Source organism: Mustela erminea, chromosome 8 (assembly GCF_009829155.1).
Source record: "Mustela erminea isolate mMusErm1 chromosome 8, mMusErm1.Pri, whole genome shotgun sequence".
Lineage (NCBI taxonomy): Eukaryota > Metazoa > Chordata > Mammalia > Carnivora > Mustelidae > Mustela > Mustela erminea.
The window spans coordinates 17,159,790-17,179,743 of NC_045621.1; the positions used below are offsets into that span (position 1 = coordinate 17,159,790).

Below are 19,954 nucleotides of genomic sequence, written 5' to 3' on the forward strand. Positions count from 1 at the left end.
TTCTTGCCCAGCTTTGGGCCCTTTACCTGCCGTCTTTGGTGGATAGACCCACCACCCCGATCCCCGTCTTCTTGTTCACACGGTGTTCTTGCAGTGTGTGTGTCTGTCTCCAAATTTCCCCTTTTTATAAGGACACGATCATATTGGATTGGAAGCCATACTCCAATATGGTCTCAGCTTAAGTAATTACATCTGCAATAACCCTAATTCAGATAAGGTCATATTCTGAGGTAAAGAGGATTGGGACCTCACTAGAGGAATGGCAGGGCTGGGGTTGGGGGCCACAATTCAACTCACAACAGGAAGCAAACATCTTCCTGGAACTAACTCCAAATGCCCCAGTCCTAAAGATATCAAAAACACTTCCCAGGGCCAACCTGCCACCCCATCCCCACTAAGTAAGAAGTTCCACTTTCCTCCAGGACTTGAAAAACCAGCACGTATGATGTAGAATCAACTAGGAAAAAGGAGGAGTGTGTTAAGAGAATTTTAATAAGGAGAATTCTCTTTTTTTTTTCCTTAACACTTGCCTTCAACTTTAATGTTACTCTTTCAGATGTATGTACCACCCAATTATAAGATAGAAATGCAGCAAGTGAGGGGGAAAATCGTCTTTTGGTACCTGCCACTAACCAGTGTGTGAACCTCTCTCCTTTGAATAGCAATTGAATAAACGCTGAGCTCGTTTTTGGAGGTTGAATTAGGGAAGACGGATGTGAAGATTTCCCTGAACAAAGGTCTAAGAAGTAAAGTGAGGAGAGCTGATGCTCTGTGTCAAAATGACTGGGAAAGAGAGCGTCGTCTCTTGATTTCATTATTAGAGATTTCCCACGTCCTTGCACCACTCCGCATGGGATGGGCCAAATGGAGAAAACCACAGTTTCTGAATCCTACGAGAAGTTCCTACGGTGAGGGACCGGAAAAGCAAACTTCCTCCGGGTGGTTCTTTTTTTAGGCAAACACCCTAACTGGAGGGAGACCAGTGCGGACATTGACAAGGCCAGTTCACAACGAATGCAGAGGCAATTTGGTTGACTGTCCACCATGCCGCAGAAGACAGAGAGACTTGGGTTCCAGTCTTTGCTCGAACGCCCTCTTCTTCCCTTTATTTGCTGTCGATCGGACCCCTGTGACACGCCGGGCACTCTGAAACCGAGTGAGGACGTCAGCTGCGCCCCGCGGCTCCTTTCAGGGAATCCGTACTTTTCCTCGTGGTGAGTTTCGATCAGTAATGCGAAAATAGAAAGTTGAAGTTTCCTAAGGACTTCAGTTCCACAAACATCCACCCTGTCCTCAGCGCGGGTCCAGACAGTGCGTTCAGTGCGAGAAGGCCGGAGAGCGAGACAGAGGGATGTGATCTATGGTGAGCGGGGTGGGACCCCTGCCTTGGAGACGCAGAAATAGGGTAGGGAAGATGGACCTGCCAGTCACCGAGATCAGTGCTCAACAGACACCAAGCAAAGAAGGGGCACCTGGGGTGGCTCAGTGGGTTAAGCCTCTGCCTTCAGCTCAGGTCATGATCCCAAGGTCCTGGGATTGAGCCCCACATCGGGCTCTCTGCTCGGCAGGGAGCCTGCTTCCTCCTCTCTGCCTGCTTCTATGCCTACTTGTGATCTCTGTCTGTCAAATAAATAAATAAAATCTTTAAAAAAAAGGGGGGGGGCGGACTTATTCCCAGTGCCGAGGGAGAGTAGGGGAAGGCTCAACGGAGTGAGGAAAACCGTGTATGCTGGGCCCTGAAGAAAGAGATGCTTTCTTTGGTAAAGAGCTGATGAAGGGCAGGCGAGGTTCAAGGTAGCGTGAGCAAAGGTCCTGGACATGAAAACGCCACACTGGCAAGAAGGGTCTGGAACGAATGCGGTCCTCCTCAGTAATACAGCTCCTGTCTCCCAGCCCTTGCGTCCTGCACTAGGGACCCAAAGAAGCCATTCAGAAGGCGGCCAGGAAACTTGCAGCCGGGCTCCAAGAGCCATCAGAGCAACTCAGGTGAGTCAGTCATTGGAAAAATTGGCACGGGGCGGGGTGGTGACAAAGAGCATGTCAACTAAAGGGGACAGTCCCTGCTCGGCTTGGCATGCTGCAGATTAGAGCCGCCCAATTCAGGGATCTTTCAGAGAAGCCAGAAAAACACAGAGTGTATGTATATATACACCCACACATATGTACATGTATGGATATATACATATGTGTACACATACATACTGTTACATATTTCTGCTTTGTTTAAATATTTTCTCTTGATTTTAAATATCCTTAGTACATTGTAGAGGACAAATAAAACACATCTGCATCTGCGGGCCAAACGCAGACCCACGGGCCACTCGGTGCAAGTCGAAAGGGCCCGGAGGTCCCGAGAGGATGAGCAACGTGCACGAGGCCACGTGGTGGGCGCAGAGGCCCGGGCGGGGAGCCCGGGTCTGGAGCCCGACAGTCAGTTCTCAGCAGGACGGGCCTGGAGGGAAGTCGCTCCGAGGATGCTGCTGCACGCGGCGGGAAGAAGTGGAACGGAAGCCTGAGGGCACACGGCGGGGAAGAACTGACCATCGAGGGACAAGGTGTCCCGGCAGGGGAGTGTCTTCTGCATGATCGGAAAGTCTACACACACGCGCGCTCAGAGGTGGGGGGGGCAAGAATGAAAATACTAAAACTTGGGCATGGAGAGGGACCAGAAAGCCGAAAAAGAACAAACCTGGAGTCACCACAACAGGACGGCTCTCAAATTGTGGGGATGGGGGGGTGGGGAGGAATGATGCCTGGGTGACAGAGTCAATAGGGTGTCTGACTCATGGTTTCTGCTCAGGTCATGATCTCATGGGTTGTGGGTTCGAGCCCCGTTGCTGGCTGGGCACTCGGCCCCCAGTGTGCTGGTCCTCTGCCCCTCCCTTCTGTGACACCACCCCCCCCTCCGGCTGACACACTCTCTCTCTCTAAACTTTTTTTTTTTTTTTTTTAATTCTAAGGGGGTTAGTATTCAATAGCAGTTTCAAATACTAAAATGAACATTTACTACCAATTTAAGAAAAACAGCAAACCTGCCCAAAATAAACCTGAAAAGAGAAACCGAATCCTGGACTCTTCACCCGCTGCTTTCCCTTTCGGCCACGATTTCTTTCCACGAATAATCAGAACAACATCCTTGAGGAGCACGGGTCTGAGGTGGGACCTGACTGGCTGTTCCCGCCGTCCGTGTGTCCCTGCAGCAGCTACGTATTACAGACAATGTGCAGAAGCTTCTTTCTTGCAGTGGCTGGCCACCATGATAATCCAGTTTCTGAAAGAGAATTTTTGCCAGCAGGAAATCGGAGTCCAAAGATGATCATCGTCATCTGAACCAGTTCCCAGCTCACACGGCTCTTGACCTTGTAGATGAGAAGATGTGGCTCCTCGAACAACACGCGCTTGAAAACCGCAGACTAGTTCAAGGAGTGGTTTGTTTCCGCATGTCTGACTGCAGGTCCTAAAAGACTTCCTATGCTTCATGACGTAAGGCAAGAACACGGAATAAAAAACTTCATTGATGTCTGTGATTCATACATAAAGTTTGCAATAAATCCATTTTATGAACCCAATTCTCCTATGGGATCAAGTGCATTTAGCAGAAACGTTCAGTTTCTCGGGAAGAAACATCTTTACGGTTGAATGCAGAAAAAATTGGACATGAACAATGTCATGACAATGGGGAATTCTCAGGAATGAGTACAGGGCAAGTAGCTTGATTAAATAGCCGGGAAAAATGAAAGAAGGAAGGAAGGAAGACGGAAAGGAAGGGAGAGAGGGAGAGAGGGGGGAAGGGGGAGGGAAGGGGGAGGGGGAGGGAAGGGGGGAGGGGCGAGGGGGAAGGAATGGTATAAAGCCATTAAGGCTGAAGGCACAGCGGGTCGAACCCTATGGGGTGCGAGTGTGCCAAAGAAAGCTTCGTCCCTGTCAAGGCTTTACCATCATCACACACACCGTTCGTGACTTCAGTGGAAATGAAGCTCAGAGGGCTTCTTGGGGCAGACTCACAAAAACCACAGAGCACATCTCTTTGCTAAACATCCGGGTGGTAGGGGGCCTGATTCACGGGAAATAAAAGGGTCAATGAATTATCCTTTGGTATTTGTGAAAAATGAGGACTAAAAATCTGCCAAGTGTCCTCCGGGCAAGCCACCTGCCTTCCCTCTACAGGTTTCCTCCTCTTTTACGAGGGATCCTCCCCGCAGCACTGAGCTGTGTGAAATACGAAGGCGACACTCCATCCAGCGCGGCCCTGGGAGGGAAGAGGTCGGGCCCGGACCACCGACAGAAGCAGGGGCGGTGGGCAGCCCGGTGCTCGGGAGCTCCCCACGGAGGCCAGGTGCACAGTGTCAGGCTGTCCCCCAGGATCTCAAGGGTGGGGAGGATTCCTTCTTCCCACTTTTGTAAAGACTTGTTTCTACCGGACCCCCATTTTAAAAGCTTTTCCCTCCTCTACACTGTATGCTGCTGCCAAAAATTCATTCAGGCGACTTTTCTTTCTTTCTTTTTTTTTTTTTTTTTAAAGATTTTATTTATTTATTTGACAGAAACCACAGGTGTTAGAGAGGCAGGCAGAGAGAGAGAGGAGGAAGCAGGCTCCCCGCTGAGCAGAGAGCCTGATGCGGGGCTCGATCCCAGGACCCTGGGATCATGACCTGAGCCGAAGGCAGAGGCTTTAACCCACTGAGCCACCCAGGCGCCCCCAGGCGACTTTTCGGATGCCTTCGTGGTGCACCTGTCTGGGCAGCTGCCTCGGGTACAGGGTGCCGCCTGCAAACCTGCCCAAACTGGGCAGTACTGAGGCCGCAGAAAGGAATGAGCATCGGATGGCGGGGGAGGGCCAACCACGGACTCCCCAGAAGAGAGGGACAGGGACATCCACAGCCGGGAGCCCGGTTCCTCCTGGCACTTCTGGAATCGATGGCAGACCTCAGCCTCCTGGAGTCATGGGAGGCTCGATTTCACTGACCTTGTATGTCTCCCTTTCCCTCTGCCTGATTGATGGCTTATGTGTGCGAGAAAGACACCTCCCAAAAAGTCCTGTCAGAAACCATGGAGTCCTACACATTCTGTAGCTGAGAAGCATCATCGTTCAGGGCTCCAGCTCTGGGGTCAAACACATCTGAGTTCCCATGGTTTCATCACTTCTACCCACAGGAACTTCTGTGCGTCAATGGACCTCTCCAAGCCTCTATTTTCTCACCTGTAAAATGGACGACCTGATAAAGTTTGTGTCTGGAAAGAGAACATGGGGAGGCAGCGAGGTCAGCTCTTTTTTCATAAGCCTTCTTGAAATACCTGACACTTTAAACCATTTTGGTTAAAAGGCAAAAATGATTTTAAAATATTAAAATACTTCAAGAAAGAAAAAGAGAAAGGAAAAAAAAAAAAACCCTGAAGTTTGGAATAAGACACTTCTTTCTAACCAAAAAAAGAATATACACAGACACGTAGACGTGAAATGGGTATTTGCATTCCTCAAACAGGTTTTCTCAATTATGTTATGAGGAAAGTGAGAGTAGAAGGTAAAATAGAGGAGCGCCTGGGTGGCTCAGTGGGTTAAAGCCTCTGCCTTCAGCTCAGGTCATGATCCCGGGGTCCTGGGATGGAGCCCCACATCGGGCTCTCTGCTCAGTGGGGAGCCTGCTTCCCTTCCTCTCTCTCTACCTGCCTCTACTTGTGATCTCTGCCTGTCAAATAAATAAAGTCTTTAAAAAAAAAAAAAAAAGATAAAATAGAGTGTTAATATTCACATTTCATTTTCAACCTGAGGAGCTCACTGGGCGTGAGCCAGCCTGGGTCTGTTACCTACTGTGTGCTGGTTAGTCATTTCTCTATTACATCTCTGATTTTTATTGCACATATATTTATTTTCTTTATGAAAATGATAATTTCTACACACAGCAAAATATCCATTTTAGTTCTCCCTCAGGTCTCTTAATTCTTTTTTCTGAATATTAAAAAAAAATCTTTATCAGAAAAAGTTGATTAGATTTGCTTATTGGATGAAAAAAATCCATTTTCCAAGTGTAAAATGAATGATAGTATGAAAAGAGTTATTTGTAAAAAAATAGAAATATCAACTCTAGATTTGTGTAAAATAGCTTCTACTGCAATTTACTGTGAAGAGAGATTTAAAAGATGGAATAACATCACAGTAACTGAAAATTTCTCTGGGAAAATATTCTCTCGTTCTGAAAGAATTTTGACAAACAGCATTTCAGAGGTAAGTTTGAGTCACATTATAGGACAAAAACAGGTAAATGTCCGCAATTTTGTATCATTGAATTTGTAATGAAGGTAGACTCAGGAAAGTGTCATTACTTTTCTTCTTCGTTATAATGAAAATCCTACTCAGAACATACACTCAAGAAGTGTGTAGACCTGGTGATTCACAGACCTGTACCCCTGGGGATAAAAATATATGTTTATAAAAACTAAAAAATTTAAAAAAAAAAAAGAACATACACTTAAAACGCGTGAATTTTATGGCATGTATAGTGTGTCTCAATCTCATGGACTGAATGTTGGTGTTTGCCCCAAATTCACAGGTTGAACTCCTACTCCCTCCAGGTGGGCTTTGGGAGGGAATAAGGGTTAGATGAGCCCAGGGGGGCAATGTGTTCATGAATGGGATCAGTGCCCTAAGGAGAGGGAAGAGAGAACTTGCTTCCCTCTGCTTCTGCAAGAGAGCCTTTCCCGGAACTCTGACCCTGCCGGTACCCTCGTCTGGGGTTCCCAGCCTCCGGAACTGTGAGAAATAAACTTCTGATGTTTATAAGCCACCCAGTCTGGGGTACTTTGTGATGGAATCCCAAACCCACTGAGACATTCAATAAAGCTGTTTTTAAAAAAATCAACTTCAGTCATTCATTCATTACTATTTTCAAAACCCTAACCCATAATTTATCGGTGGACGATCTCACAGACTTCCCACGAAGCTAAATGACTTGTCGGACTCATTCAGAGACAGGGAGAAAACAAGGCCGCAAGGAAGAGCGCAGACCTTGTCCTTCTGGGCTCAATCCCCTCCTCATTCATGAGACTTGGATATGAAAGGGCCCCGCCTACTGCCAATGTTTGCAGTACTCCAAGACGAGAGGATAATTAAACCAAGGCCACGGAAGTTTGTAGAAAAAGAACCAGAAACTAAAGTCCACGGTGTCAACTGCTTCTTCCTCCATGGTAGGTTAACCATTACCTGGAGACCAAACAAGGATCTCGGATGCCTCCCTCCTTGACTCTGAAGCACCTGCTTTACCCCAGCCCACCCCCCAGCCCGCCGTGTACATGTTATCAGAGGACAGACAGCCTCACTGCAGAGTCCAGCTCAACCCAACCAATCCATGCTGGGGGACCGAAAAAAAAAAAAAGGAAGAAAGAAAGAAAAAGACAACAAGATCTGGGTAGCAACATTCAGAAAGCCTTTTTTGGTGGTTAGTAGCCACATTGCAGGGCTTGATGCGTTCCTGGTAGCAGAGAGGACCACTAAGCCTACAGGAACCCCCGGGTGCGCCGTGCTTCTCAGGCTAGCACGTGCACCTGAATCACCCGCGGACCTGAATAAAACAGAGTCTTACTCATTAGGTCTGGGGAGAACGCTGAGATTCTGCATTTCTTTTACTGTGTTTTGTTTTGTTTTTTTAAGATTTTATTTATTTATTTGAGAGAGACGGATAATGACAGGGCTAGCGAGAGCACCCACAAGCAGGGAGGAGAGGGAGGAAGCAGGCTCCCTGCTTAGCAAGGAGCCCGACAGAGCCCAGAGCCCGATGCAGGGCTCAATCCCAGGACCCTGAGATCGTGACCTGAGCTGAAGGCAGAGGCTTCACTGCCTGAGCCACCCTGGCGCCCCTGAGATTCTGCATTTCTAAGAAGCTCTCAGGAAATGCTGATGCTACTGGGACTGGGACTACCCTTCAAGCAAATTCCAGGGCGGCTCTGTTCAGTAGAAGTGTTGGCTGCTGCAAAAATGCAAGCCACATACATGATTTTAAATTCTCGGGTAGCTACATTTAAAAAGCCAAAAGAAATAGAGAAAATTAATTTTAACAGTGCATTTTTATTTAAGCCAAAAATTCAAAATACTGTTTCCATGTGTAACTAAGAGGGGAATTTATTTATGAGATGTTCGATATTCTTTTGTTCCTACTAAGCATTTAAATTCAGTCTGTATTTTATGGGGTGCTTGGGTGGCTCAGTGGTGGCTCAGTGGCTTCACCTCTGCCTTCAGCTCAGGTCGTGATCTCAGGGTCCCAGGATCAAGCCCCACATTGGGCTCTCTGCTCTGTGGGGAGCCTGCTTCTGCCTCTATGCCTGCTTGTGATCTCTGTCTGTCAAATAAATAAATAATTAATTTCAGCCTGTTTTTTTTTTAAAGATTTTATTTATTTATTTGATAGACAGAGATCACAAGCAGGCAGAGAGGCAGGCGGCGGCGGGGGGAGGGGGAGCAGGCTCCCTGCTGAGCAGAGAGCCTAATGTGGGGCTCGATCCCAGGACCCTGGGATCATGACCTGAGCTGAAGACAGAGGCTTTAACCCACTGAGCCACCCAGGCACTCCTTCGGCCTGTATTTTAGACTCTCAGCACATCTCAGTTCCCGCTGGGCATGTTTTGGGGGCTCCGTAGCCCGTGTGACTTGGGGCTGCTATGTAGGACAAGCCAGCTCTAGGGCCTTCCTCAAGGTGCTCGGGAATGCCTAGACAGGCACACGACAAGCTAGGGGAAATTATCCTCACCCTACTCCTTCGTTTTCTAGTGTGAGGTCTGCTAAGGGGTCCTACAGACTGAGAAGTGGAGACAAGAAATGTCTAGTCTTTTGAGGTCTCCTTACCAAGAACAGGAAGGGTCATAATGGCAAGAGACGGAGGAGGGCATTTGCAAGGAGCAGCCTTCCCATGGGGAGTGGAGCCAGCACCGTGGGAAGCGGGGGGAGGCCGATTCTGATGGGCGAGCGGCAGGGCAGGTGAGAGGCCCCAGGGCCCCTCCGTCGCACGCTTGTCTCTGACCCCTCACCACCCATCCCGGACCCCAGACACTTCAGCCACAGCCGAACTTACCAACACTGTGGCTTGCATATAGTATCGAAAACGAAGTCAAAGAGGGAAAGGAAAAATATATATATATTTAAAGAATAATGTAAAAATTAAAAAAGATTAAAATGGAAAGTGAGGCAAGGTACCTGGGTGGCTAAGCTGGTTGAGCAGCCAACTCTCCCTTTGGGCTCAGGTCGTGATCTCAGGGTCATGAGATAGAGCCCCGTGTGTGGCTCTGTGCTCAGTAGGGAGCCTATTTGAGATTCTCTCTCCTTCTCCCTCTGCCCCTCCCCACTCTCTAGAACAAATGAATAATCTCTAAATGGAAAGTGAGGTTAGCAGGACATAACAGAATTCCAAGAAGAAGAAAAACTCTTCTAAACACTTAACCCCTACTGGTTTCTCACTCTTAGTTCCCAGGCTACACACAGCAAGATAAATTTGGGAACTTGATTTTCCTGTCTTCACCTAGAGACAGGAGGAGGCCTGAAGTCACAGCCTTTAGCCCTCATAAAACCAGCATGAGAGGCTCACTCTTGTCTCTTCTGCAGATTCTGCTTATGGAAGTCACAGAACCAGAGGGCTGTTGACTCCCAACTCCATTCCAAGCAGGAATTATTTCAGAAACAAGGGCAGCCAGCCTCTCCCTGAAAACTTCCACAAAAGGCTTACTACCTCAAGAAGACAGCCTTTTCCATTTTTGAGAAGTCTTACAAAGTCATTTCTGTCAAGCTGAAGTTTACCTTCATTTAAAGTTCACCCATGAAATAAAAATTAAATAAAAAATAAATCAAGTTAATCCACTAATCCAAGTCCTAGTTCCGGAACTAAGCAAACCACTTGTCATCCTTATTCTTTAAGTAATTGAAGACAGCTGTTTAGGCATACTGCTCCTAGATCTCTTGCTGTTCAAATCTGCCAACACCTCTACATCAACCCGAGACCTATATGTGTAGGGTAATTGTCCAGAAAGAGGATTAGTTAACTAAACTGTTGTACACCCACGCAATGAATTATTATGCAGCTATTTAAAAATGATAATGGAGATGTAGATTTATTGACACTGGAAGACTTCTGCCATATGTTAAACAACTAAAAGGCAGGCTAGAAAACCATATGTATAATAGAACCCTATTTTTTAAAAATCTGTAAGTATAGTCTTACAGTGAGAAAAGTCCAGAAGAATACACACTAAAATGTCACAGAGGTTATTTACAAATGAAGGCATTACAGATGTTTTTGTCTTTTTTCTTAACCACATTTTCTAATTCTTCTATGTGAGCATGTGGTACTTGTATAATACTGTTAAAGAATGTTCTGCATAAATAAATAGAAATTATAACTAGTCTTCATAGCAGATAGGGAGCAATGATAAATCATTCCTTGGTTCCCTCAATGAATGAATACTTGTCATATGCCAGACACTGTTTTAGGTGCAGCTGTAGGCACAAGACAGAGAAAAATCCCCACTCTCTGGAACTTACATTTCCACGAAGGAGACAGATGTTAAAAAATAAATTAGTAAAACACATTGTATATTAGTTGTGACAAGTGGTAACAAGAAAAAAAATCTAGGTAGGGAAAAAGTATCAAGTATTGGGGGAGATTGAAATTTTAGGTAAGATTGTCTGGGAAAACCTCACAAGAAGGTGCCATTTTAGTAAAGACCTGAAGTCGGTAAGGGGATGATCTATATCTAGGTACCTGTGGGATAAGAGCTCCAAATCAAAAGAGATTTAGTACAAAGCCCTAAGGCAGGAGTATGGCCCACATTCTAGAAGTACCAGAGAACTCAGCACAGCCACAGTGGAGGGCGTCGAGGGAGTGTCCAAGGTCAGGGTGTTGGCCACACCAGCCGAGCCTCACATCAGCCCAAGACAGGCAGCCACACAGGTTTCTGAGCGGAGGACTTATGTGATCCCACTTAGGGTGTTAATAGAATCACTCTGGTTGCTTTGTTGACAACAGACTAAAGTGGGACAAGGACAAAATCTGGGTGACCAGGCAGCCACTGAAATAATCCAAGCAAGAGCTGACAGTGGCTTGGACCAGTGTGGTAACCAGTGGAGGTGGCGAATCAGACGAACCACTGGTGGCCAGAGTGTATTGTGAGAGTGGAGCCCCCGGGATGTGCCCGTGAACCAGATGTAGGGGATAAGAGAAAGAGGGGAGTAAGGATGGTATCAAGGCGTTAGGTGGAAATAATGAGACAATGGGGTTGACTGTGGAGGGTTCCACTGGGTAGACACCAAAAGTTCAGTTTTGAACACTGAACTTGAAAACCTCTTGGACAATCAAAGGCAGATGTCAAAAACACAGGTATATATGTCTGGAAATCAGAAGAAAGGTACTGGATAGAGATGTTAAAAAGCGAAATCCTTCTCCTACCAGACAAACCATAAGTGACTCTTAATCTCACAAAACAAACTGAGGGTTGTTGCGGGGAGGGGGTTTGGGAGAAGGTGGTGAGATTATGGACATTGGGGAGGGTATGTGCTTTGGTGAGTGCTGTGAAGTGTGTAAACCTGGTGATTCACAGACCTGTACCCCTGGGGATAAAAATATATGTTTATAAAAAATAAAAAATTAAAAAAAAAAAAAAAGCGAAATCCAACCGAGTAAGTCTTAAAGATCTTACTGGCTTTATTCAGTGACTCATGAATTGGGCAGCATTCAGTCTAGCAGGCAGAAAGGAGTTCCAAGGAGCTGTACAACATGAAAGATTTTATAGGCAGAAGGAGGCAGGAAAAAGGAAGTTATACTAGGCAACACAGTGAATTGGTTATTGGAAGGTTACTTTCCTTGGATGGAAGAGAAGGGACCTAGCAGGAAGATGACTTAACCAGTGGTGACCAGGCAACTCCTAATTGGTTTAAGATGCTATTTCTGGTAGAACCAAAACTGTAATTAAGTTAAATCCCACTTTGGTGATATGGGCTTAGCATAAGCAACTCCATTTGGGGCCTGTTGTCTTGGTTTTTTGTTTGTTTGTTTGGTTGGTTTTTGTTTTTTTTTTTTTTACCAGATATAAATCAGGAGCTATCAAATAGATGGAACTTAAAGCCAAGAGATTGGAGAAGTCATCAGATATGAGTGTGGAGAAAAGAGCTACAAGGTTTGGGTTCCGGAGCACCCCATGTTACAGGAGCAGAGAGAAGAAGAGGGTCCAGAGAGAGACTAAGAAGCATCAATGAGGTAAAAAGCCCAAGAGACTCTAGCATCCTACATGTAAGAAGAGACAAATATAAGAAGGGTTTTAAGATGGCAGGTGTGGTCCCCCATGTCTAGTGCTACTGCTAGGCTAAGTAGAGTGAGGAGCAGGAGCTAACTTAGCAACACAGAGGTGTAAATGACCTTGAAAGGACAATTCTGTGGTCCGTGGGGACAGGAGTCAGTGGTGAGGATCTCACAGGAGTAGGTTAGAGAGGGAATGCGAAAAGAGAAACTGGAGATTGCAAGTACATACGATTCTGCTCCAAGGAAAATAGAATAATAACTAGAAATAAGGAGGCAATAGAGGCTCTTGTGGGTTTTTTTTTGTTTTTTCTTTTAAGATGTGAAACATACACCTGTTTGTATATACGTGGAAAATGATCCAGTAGATAAGGAAACAATAGGGAAGTGAAGGAAAAGTTCCTGGGGCCATGTCTCTGGGTAAATGGGATCCAAGTCCAAGGGGAGGGGGAGGTCTTTGCTAAGAGCACAGACACATCACCTACGGTACCAAGAAGAAGGGGGAGTAAATGAAAACAGAGACATCTACTAATGAATAGAAGTGTCATAAGAGCATGTAGGACTTGTCTTTGATTGCTTTACTTTTGTTAGTGAAACAGGAAGCAAGGATATCTGCTCACGGTGAGGTATGAGGTATGAGGTAGGGTTGAAGGACAGAGGAGAAAGTATGCACCTGTCCTCTTAGGAAAGGGAGAAGCATAAAGGGAATACTTGTTTGCTAGGCAACATTAAGAGTATGCTAGAATTTAGTGACTACAAGTCATGTTTGAGACCTACTATTTATGATTCCATTTTTAAGAATAACTAGGAATCGGGGTGCCTGGGTGGCTCAGTGGGCTAAAGCCTCTGCCTTTGGCTCAGGTCATGATCCCAGGGACCTGGGATCGAGCGCCGCATCGGGCTCTCTGCTCAGCAGGGAGCCTGCTTCCTCCTCTCTCTCTGCCTGCCTCTCTGCCTACTTGTGATCTCTGCCTGTCAAATAAATAAATAAAATCTTTAATAAAAAAAAAAAGAAGAACTAGGAATCAACAAATGAAAATACTAACTTTCACTACTAAAATAAGAATATCCTAGACTTTCTGAATTGGAAGCTACTTTAAAGTACTATCATTCTACTTCTTTCTTTCATAGAGAAGGAAATAGAAGGCCAAGGAAGTTAGGACATTTGCTAAACAAGGTCCCTAAAGAGGTCAGTGGCAGAACCTCTATGTTTATTGTGAAGAAGAGAATGAAAACTTGATAGGCGTGTCCCCCAGGTACAGAGGACACCCCAATGGCTGGAATGTATAGGGTTTAACTACGTCCGGAACTGTCTTACTAGAGTTGCACAATAGAAGAGTTTACCTGAGGGGGTGAAAGCGGAAGACATCTTTTAAGTGTAGTGAAGAGTGGTTCCTATATTAAGGTGTTCGTCTAAATTACCCTTCCACTTCTGATATTCTACACTTCAAAAGGAGTCTTCAAGAATATTGTTCACAGGGGCTCCTGGGCTCAGTCTGTTAAGTGTCTGCCTTTGGCTCAGGTCATGATCCCAGCATCCTGGGATCCAACCCTGTGTCAGGCTCCCCGCTCAGCAGGGAGTCTGCTTCTCCCTCTCCCTCTGCCCTACCCTCCCTTACCCTACTCATGCTCTCTCTCTCTCTCTCTCTCTCTCAAATAAATAAATAAAATCTTTTTATTTAAAAAAAGGAATATTGTGCACAGGCTATGAGAAAAAGAGTATCAGGAGCAGCATTGCGATGACTAATAACTAACACCCACAGCCCCCTTAAAAAGCCTCCTCCAGGGATGCCTGGGTGGCTCAGTCAGTTGAACAATGGACTCTTGGTTTGGGCTCAGGTCACGATCTCAGGGTCATCAGGTGGAGCCCACGCTTAGCGCAGAGCCTGTTGGAGATTCTCTCCCTCCTTCTCCCTCTGCCCCTCCCCCACTCACATGCTCTCTAAATGAATACATAAATAAAATCTTTTTTTTAAATAGCCTCCTCCCTTAAATTCTTCAATTACAACTCTTGACCTATCAGAACCTCCTGCAGCTGCTTGCTTCCCCTACCCACACCCGCGCTGTGCACACCTGCTCATACAGCTAGAAAGGTCTGTGGGACCCGACGCTGGACCAAGAGCAGGGAGACCTCGGGAGCTCAGATCAGATAATAAACAGAACAGATAATTAGTCCTTGAATAATTGATGAACTTAGGCTTTAAGGCTATTACGCCAACAAACATTCTTAATGGCACTAAAACTAATCCAAACATCTTCCCAAGGCCCACCAGTGAATGGATTATAAATTTGCTCCAAGGGAAACACTGTTTAGAGATCATGCGTGTGTTGCTATTCCGACAGATGGAATTGCCACAGCAGAGGAGGTGTCTTTAAAATGCAAGCAGGGGAAAAAACCAAAAAACAAAAACAAAAATACAAAAAAAACCCAAAAACAAACAAACAAAAAAAAACACTCTCCAATCTAGTTTGTGCTATGGCACCTTCGTGCTTTTTTAAAAATTCTTCTGCAGCATATTTGGGGACGAAATGAGCGACTAAGCAAGGCGAGATACAAAGGTGTCCACAGATGTAGCTCCGTGTGTCCAGTAAGGGCGGCAGAGGCGGTCAGTAGAGCAAGCAGCAGCCCCGTTAGATTTCGTTGGTTAATTTATACAGACGCGAAAACGAGCCCGAGCACCAGCCCCCCCACCCTCAGTGTCCTCTGTCCCGCAGGCCAGGCCTGAGACAGAAGGCGCAAGAACCTCCAAGAGCCAGGACGTCCTTTTGCTGGGCAGCCGGTGCCACAGCCCGCAGCTGAGGAGGGGGGGACCCGCCCTCTCACCTCCTGCGCAGCCAGGAAGCTACGAGAAACTCAAGAAAGTCACAGGGCGACTTCCTGGGAAGACCAGGAGGCAAAGAGCGTCTCCGCACTCGGGTTTCGCATTCCGGGACGATCGTGGGCCCCACGTGGAGAGAACCTGCCTCCCCGGGGTCAGGGGCAGCCCGTCCCGCACCGCGGCGGGTGCAGAGTCTCCTGGGAAAGATGATGGAAGAGAGGGATGCAGGGTGCCTGGGTGGCTCAGAGGGTTGAAGCCTCTGCCTTCCGCTCAGGTCATGATCTCAGGGTCATGGGATCGAGCCCCCCATTGGCCTCTCTGTTCAGCAGGGAGCCTGCTTCCTCCTCTCTTTCTGCCTGTCTCTCTGCCTACTTGTGATCTCAGTCTGTCAAATAAATAAAATCTTTTTTAAAAGTGAGGGATGCAGACTCAGTAAAAAGAGCCAAAGGGCTCTGAGGGGGAAGCTGGGGCACTGATCTGGCGGCAAGGGAAAGGGCTCGCAGGGTCCAGAGGTGGGGTCTAGGGGGAGGGGTGGGGGCGGTGGGGCGGCGGGGGGGGGGGGGCGGGGAAGAGTTAAGGAAAAACCCATTGGACACCGCGCAACAGGAGAGCCCGAGCGTCCCCAGTACCGGGATCCAGAAACACCACTTAGATCAACAACACCAAAAGCAGAAGCGGTTAAGACTTTCAGAACAAGGAATTTTTCCAAGCTAACAAAACAACAACATACTTTGAGAATACTGTCACGTTAGGGTGCATGAATATGCATTTGAAGAGTTTCCTCCGCGACGTGATAATCCCTAATTACCGGACTCAAAAGACTTCGTTAAAATTTGGATCTTCCTAATCTTCAAGATTTTACAAAGCTAGAATCTGGTAGCATAAGGAGGGAAAAGTATGATTTTTTAAAAAAAGAATCCAAAACAGTTAGCTTGGCATATCTGTACTTCATAGCAAAGCTATTATTTTCAAAACAAAAAAATAAAAGTTGGGGCGCCTGGGTGGCTCAGTGGGTTAAGCCTCTGCCTTCGGGTGGGGTCATGATCTCAAGGTCCTGGGATCAAGCCCTGCATCAGGCTCTTTGCTCGGCGGGGAGCCTGCTTCCTCCTCTCTCCCCCTCTCTCTGCCTGCCTCTCTGCCTACTTGTGAGCTCTGTCTGTCAAATAAATAAGTAATTCTTAAAAAATAATAATAAAATAAAATAAAAAAGTAAAAGTTGTTAGAATTTCAGATTTGGAAGGAGACGCAGAGACTATAGAATCTGAAGATATACAAACATTTTAAATCTCTGGCTTCAGAACTCACTGGTCATAATAACTCATGAAAAAAGGAGGGGGACCTGGGGATAAAAATATATGTTTATAAAAAATAAAAAATTTAAAAAAAAAAAAGGAGGGGAAGTGCAGAGCCTTGACGCCCCCCCACCGCCCCCCCCCACCCACGTTGCAATCCTACCCACCACTCTGAGGGGCCTGGAGGACCTCCCAGAGCAGAGCTCAGAAACCACTCACCTAACCCAGTGCCCTGTTTATGGGCGGGGACACTGAGGGTGAGTTTATTTTCCCAAGGTCAAACCTCTAGTTTAGAGAAGCTCGGACCCCTGAGCTCGCCTTTCCCATACAGGACTGTTTGCTGAGCAAAGAAAAGGGTTTCTGGAGAGGAATCTGCTCCCTGCAAAGATGCTGTGAAGATTGTTGAAATGGCAACAAGGGATTTAGAATATTACAGAAACTCACTTGATCAAGCAGCAGCAGGATTTGAGAGGTCGGGCTCCAACTTTGAAAGAAGTTCTGTGAGCGAAATGCTATGAAGCAGCATCACATGCTACAGGGAAATCGAGTGGGAAAGGAAGACTCAGTCAAGGTGGCAAACTTCACTGTTATCTTATTTTAAGGAATTGTCACTCCCACTGTCAGCAGCCAACCCCCCCCAACCAGGCAGTCTGCAGCCATCAACATCAAGGCAAGAGACCCTCTGCCAGCAATAAGATTATGACCCACTAAAAGCTCAGAAGATGGTTAGCGCTTTTTTTAAGCGATAAAGTATATTTTAATTAAGATCTGTACATTGTCTTCTTAGACATAATGCTATCACACACTTAATATATTTCACTATAGTATAAACATAACCTTTACAGGCACTGGGAAACCAAAAAATACATTTGACTCGTTTTATTGCAATATTCACTTAATCGCCGTGATCTGGAACTAAACTGCCAGTATCTCCCAGCAACGCCTGTATGTGGTTTTAATGTTGCATTACGTTTTCTAGCAAGGTTTTTATTTAGTCTTAGACCCAAAACACTTCCCAAAGGAGAGCATCTCCAATTTGGTAATTTATGTCAACAAGAAAATCTGATTAATTAGTATAGATCAGATTTACTGCCAACTTTTCAGGAATAAATTTATTTTGTCAAGAAGTCTATTAATTAAACAAAAATATGGTAAGAGAAACAAATGATAAAAATACAAATACATGACAGCCCCAAGTTTTTTATTATTTTCAGAAAGAAATATTTTAGGTAAGAGCCATGAGCGGAAAAAGATGTTACACTTAATTTTTTGTTTGTTTGTTTAAAGCAGGCTCCATGCCCAACATGGGTCTTGAACTCACAACCTCTAGACCAAGAGTTGCAAGCTCTGCTGACTGAGACAGCCAGGCACACCGAAGATGTTATATTTAAATATCAAAATTCGGGGCGCCTGGGTGGCTCAGTGGATTAAGCCGCTGCCTTCGGCTCAGGTCATGATCTCAGTGTCCTGGGATCGAGCCCCGCATCGGGCTCTTTGCTCAGCGGGAGCCTGCTTCTCTCTCTCTCTCTCTCTGCCTGACTCTCCGCCGACTTGTGATCTCTCTGTCAAATAAATAAATAAAATCTTTAAAAAATAAATAAATAAATAAATAAATATCAAAATTCAAATACAGTTTTAGCACTGCTAGTCCATAGGTATATAAAAATCAAACAAAAACGATATGATATGCTTTTTTTTTTTAGATTTTTTAAAAATTTATTTGACAGAGAGAGATCACAAGTGGACAGAGAGGCAGGCAGAGAGAGAGAGAGGAGGAAGCAGGCTCCCCGCGGAACAGAGAGCCCGATGTGGAACTCGAACCCAGGACCCTGAGATCATGACCTGAGCTGAAGGCAGAGGCTTTAACCCACTGAGCCACCCAGGTGCCCCATGGTATGCTTTTTGAATGATTACTACTCTGCACAAATTTTTAAAAAGATCTTATTTAAGAGAGAAAGCTTGCGGGGTGGGGAGGGTTAGTGGGAGAGGGAGAAGACCCCCCCTGAGCAGGGAGCCAAATGCAGGGCTCGATCCCAGGACCCAGAGATCATGACCTGGGATGAGGGCAGATGCTTAACCCACTGAGTCCCCCAGGTACCCCACTCTGCACATATTTTGAGGGAGATAGGACATGGATAAGTGAAATGCTGACAATCTAACTTATGCTGCGACCAAGGACCGTTAGAGACTAGGTCCCCAATTTTAAATATCAAGATATATTGGATGGTTCCTTGTTTTCCCCCTACACAAAGAGCTCAGCTGTATTACTTAGCTTCTGCTGGTGTGATAATGAACAACAATTCTTTGAGGTTCTTCTGTAGGCATTGGGCCACCTCCCAAGCAATAAAGATTTTAAGAAAAGTCATTACCCTAACTAATGTTGCTCAGTCTTCTGGAGGAGGCAGTGGACATAGATGACTATCAGTCAGGGAAGCATGATGTGTAGCAAGTGAATGCTCCGGGCAAGGGGTGTTGCCAGGGAACAGTGACTCAGGGTTTCTCCGGAGGCAGAAGTCTTCCTGAGGGCAGGAAGGCTTGAAAGCAGGTTGGAAAGAAGGCGGCACTTGGATAAGCAAAGAGACGGTCTACATAGGGGTTGGGTATACCCGGAAGTGCGTGGAGAGAAATTTGGCTGGAAGAGGAGCTGTGAAGGGAAGTACGTTTGCTATCGATGATCACATAACGAAACTGGGTTCAAGCAGGTTATAAAAAAACATTCTGAGGAGCCTTGAAAATCAACCCATGCTGGGACCCTCCACGAAGGATTGGGAGGAGATTGAAGGAGGTTCAGATCTGAAATCAGAAATTAGTCCTGGCCAGTTTTGGAGGGTCCTGGGAAGATCAGTCTGGCGGGGTGTATGTAAAGGGCCAATGGGAAGAAGGAGAGGTGGGAAGTAAGGATACCAGCTGGGAAACTACTGAGCTGGTTTAGTCACCAAGTGATGGGAAGCTGGGAGAAACTGGGAGAAATCAAGATGACTGGAGATTCTAGTTTGGGTAACTTGGAGTCTTTATGTTTGCTGAGGGACTAAGTGAACAAATGAACAAGGGCAAAAATTCAGGTGCAAACTGGCTTAAAAGGGTGAGATGAGGGGCGCCTGGGTGACTCAGTGGGTTAAAGCCTCTGCCTTCGGCTCGGGTCGTGATCCCAGGGTCCTCGGGCTCTCTGCTCAGCAGGGAGCCTGCTTCCTCCCTCTCTCTCTGCCTGCCTCTCTGCCGACTTGTGATCTCTGTCTGTTAATAAACAAATAAAATCTTTAAAAAAATTAAAAAGGGAGAGATGAGGGGCATCTGGGTGGCTCAGTCAGTTGAGCTTCTGCCTTCAGCTCAGGTCATGATCCCGGAGTCCGGGGATCGAGGCCTGCATTAGACTCCCTGTTCAGCAGGAAACCTGCTTCTCCCTCTCCCTCTGCCTCTGCCCGCAACTTGTGCTCTCTCTCCCTCTCTCCCTCTCTCTCTCTCTCAAATAAATAAATAATAAAATCTTTTAAAAAAAAAAAAAAAAAGAAAGATGAGCCACTCTGGAAAACTTTTTTTTTCCTCAAAAAGTTGATAAAAGAGCTACCTTAAGATC

General features: G+C 46.1%; 1 pseudogene; it reads left to right on the plus strand.

Moving 5' to 3' along the window:
- The first annotated feature begins 3,219 nt into the window (after positions 1-3,219).
- LOC116597033 lies at positions 3,220-3,639 on the plus strand (annotated as a pseudogene).
- Positions 3,640-19,954: the final 16,315 nt, after the last annotated feature.